We start from the raw sequence: 3,466 nt of genomic DNA, 5'->3' as shown, positions 1-3,466 counted from the left end.
AACCACACAAAGAACAGTATGAAGAGTTTCAGGATCTGAACCAAGAAGTCATGCATTTGGATGATATTCTCAAAGTAAGTACCTCTTCAGAGAACGTGGGCTAGGTCCAAGGCCAGCGGATCTTTCCGGAAAAATCCTAGCCTATCACAGGATCAGCAGAGTCATTGCACGAGTGTTGATTTTTAACATCCCTGGGAATATTGATTTTTCACTTTCCTGATAGCAAGGGAATCCACTTAAATTGATTAGGGGTTAAATTATTTACTAATTATTAAAAAAATGCCTACAAAAAAAAATTAAGGATGCTGGCACCCCAAGCGGAGTGTCAAGCTATTGAAAGTGCAGCAGCAAAAAAAAAAAAAAAAAAAAAAAAAAAATCAATACTCTGCCTGTCAAAGAAAGAAAGAGGAGCAGCCAGGACTTGAACCAGCATCCATACAGGATGCTGGCACCCCAAGCAGAGTGTCAAGCTACAACACCAGAGTGCTGGCCCTGGATAATTGTCTTTATTTTTTTCCTGGATAATTATCGTTTTTTGACAGGCAGAGTGGGCAGTGAGAGAGAGATAATCCATATATGCATATATATGGATATACACATGGAATATAATAATTATATAATATATAATTATTAATTATAATTAGTATATAACAATGATAATTTATATGCATATATATGGATATACATATGGAATATAATAATTTATATATGCATATAAGAATTATATATATAAGAAGAATATCACTTAATTCACGGCCACCTTCATATTTCTTTGGACTTAGCTTCTTATGGCTGGAGAGAAGTAGATGGTAGGAAAACCTCTGACTTCATGTGGGGTAGGCACATCACTGGCTGCAGCATCCATCTTGGCAATGACAATATTTGGGTCTTTGCTGAGCTTCTCTCCCAGTTCTTTATACTTGAGCTCCAGATTCTTACAATGACCACACCAAGGAGCATAAAACTCAATCAGGACATCCTGCAGGGACCTTTCCAGAGCCTTGCCATCACGCGAGAACTCCTCCTGCATGACAAACTTCTCTCCTTTAGCAGTTTTGATAGCAACAACAGGAACCTCTCCAGTACTGCTTTCCAAGCCAAAATCAGAAAGTTCATGGCTAAAGGTTTTACGGCTAGCTACAGCAAAATTGAGCTTGTGTCCAGCATCCAGGAACTTCTTTGCCACCATCATTACTCTGTTTCTCCAGTAGTTAGACCCTTTGGCATTCTTTTCATAGCCCACATCATAGTAAGCCATAAGTAAGTCCTTGCCTTGTATCAAATCTTTATTGTCTTCTGTCATGTGAGGACAGATACCAAAAATGTTTTCTTGGATAAACTTTTTAATCTTGCCCGTTATCTTCTGTTCTGTATATGCCACAGTCTTGTCCTCAAACTTGTTCGTCAGATGTGATGGACGACATAAGGTGATACCCTCTCCATCATCATCATACTCCTTCACCAGAGACTCCACATTGGTGTGTGCAAATCGGCACTTATCCCTCAAGTGGCTGGCTGCTTTTAGGAACTCGGAGTGAGCTTCACTGAATAAATCCTTGAAGAAACCCACCACAGAGGCATCTTTATCACTAATGAATTTCTTAAAATCTTCCTCCAAGTTGGCACTGAAGCTGGTCCTGCCTGCTGCTTCAAGCGGCTGACAATTCCATCGGCAGTCCTAGGCCCATCATAAGCACCTGCTTCTTCACCATCTCTAAATATCTTCAGTGTTGGATATCCACTGACTCCACACTTGTTACAGGTGTTTGTGTTGGCAGTGCAACCAACCTTTGCTAGTGGGACTATTCCTTTTAATCTAGTAGCTGCAGCTTCATACTCAGGGGCAAACCTCTTGCAGTGTCCACACCAAGGGGCGAAGAACTCGACAAGCATGAGGCCAGCAGAGCCCGTGTCGGTGATGCGACTCTCGAAGTTGTCGTCTGTGAGTTCCAGGACGTCGGAGGCAGCGGTGAGGCGGGCTGCGGCGAGAAGCAACACCACGCCAGGAAACATCGCTAGGCGCATGGCGGCGAGCTGAGGCGGGGGGGCGGCCCGGAGGGTCGAGGCTCAGCGGGCACTGTGGAGGTCGGGCTGGATAATTGTCTTTTTTAAAAAAAGATTTATTTATTTATTTAAGAGGTAGTTATAGACACAGAGAGGGAGAGACAGAGAGACCTCCCATCTGTTGGTTTACTCTCCAAATGGCCACAATGGCTGGAGCTGAGCTAATCCAAGCCAGGAGCCAGGAGCTGCCTCTGGGTCTCCCACGTGGGTACAGGGGCCCAAGCACTTGGGCCATTCTCCACTGTCTTCCCAGGCCATCAGCAAAGAGCTGGATTGAAAGTGCAGCAGCAAAAAAAAAAGAGAAAAGAAATCAATACTCTGCCTGTGAAAGAAAGAAAGAAAGAGAGGAGCAGCCAGGACTTGAACCAGCATCCATATGGGATGCTGGCACCCCAAGCGGAGTGTCAAGCTACAACACCAGAGTGCTGGCCCTGGATAATTGTCTTTATTTTTTTTCCTGGATAATTATCTTTTTCTTTTTTTTGACAGGCAGAGTGGGCAGTGAGAGAGAGACAGAGAGAAAGGTCTTCCTTTTTGCCGTTGGTTCACCCTCCAATGGCCGCCACGGCTGGCGCGCTGTGGCCGGTGCACTGCGCTGATCTGACGGCAGAAGCCAGGTGCCCCTCCTGGTCTCCCATGGGGTGCAGGGCCCAAGCACTTGGGCCATCCTCCACTGCACTCCCGGGCCACAGCAGAGAGCTGGCCTGGAAGAGGGGCAACCGGGACAGAATCCGGCGCCCCGCCCGGGACTAGAACCCGGTGTACCGGCACCGCTAGGTGGAGGATTAGCCTATTGAGCCACGGCGCTGGCCGATAATTATCTTTAATAGCACACTCCCATGGGAACTCTCTGCAACTCTCTCTCTGTAACTCTGCCTTTCAAATAAATAAATACATCCTAAGAAAGAAATGCAGCTTGAGATGCCTGCATCCCATGTTGGAGTGTCTGGGTTCAAGCCCTGGCTCTGCTGCAGATCCCAGCTTCCTGCTAATGCCAGCCTCAGCAGGTGACGGCTCAAGTAGTTGGGAGACCTGGACTGGTTTCCTGGTTCCTAGCTTTGACCTGGCTTCTTCCAGTCCTGGCTCTCTTGCAGGTATTTGGGGAGGGCACAGTGAATGGGAGATTGAATCTCAATCTCTCTCTCTCTCTCTCTCTCTCTCTCTCTCTCTCTCTCTCTCCTCCCTTCCTCCCTCCATACTTCTGCCTTTTGAACAAAATAAATAAAACTTTTTTCTCATTAACCCTTCTGTTCCTCCACTGAACCAGCTCTACCATCCTGGGTTTTCATGCTCGTTGGATGTTTATGTGAGGGTCTAATATTTAACATTTTGAAAATCATCCTTATGGGGCCGGCTCTGTGGTGTAGTGGGTAAAGCTGCTGCCTGCAGTGCCAGCATCCCA

At 46.2% G+C, this 3,466-nt stretch overlaps 1 pseudogene; it reads right to left on the bottom strand.

Moving 5' to 3' along the window:
- Positions 1–208: 208 nt before the first annotated feature.
- Positions 209–2,078, bottom strand: LOC100358392 (protein disulfide-isomerase A3-like; annotated as a pseudogene).
- Positions 2,079–3,466: the final 1,388 nt, after the last annotated feature.

The sequence above is a fragment of the Oryctolagus cuniculus genome, chromosome 18 (assembly GCF_964237555.1).
Source record: "Oryctolagus cuniculus chromosome 18, mOryCun1.1, whole genome shotgun sequence".
NCBI lineage: Eukaryota > Metazoa > Chordata > Mammalia > Lagomorpha > Leporidae > Oryctolagus > Oryctolagus cuniculus.
Note: the sequence above shows the minus strand (reverse complement) of the source record. Positions and strands in the feature narration are given on the sequence as shown.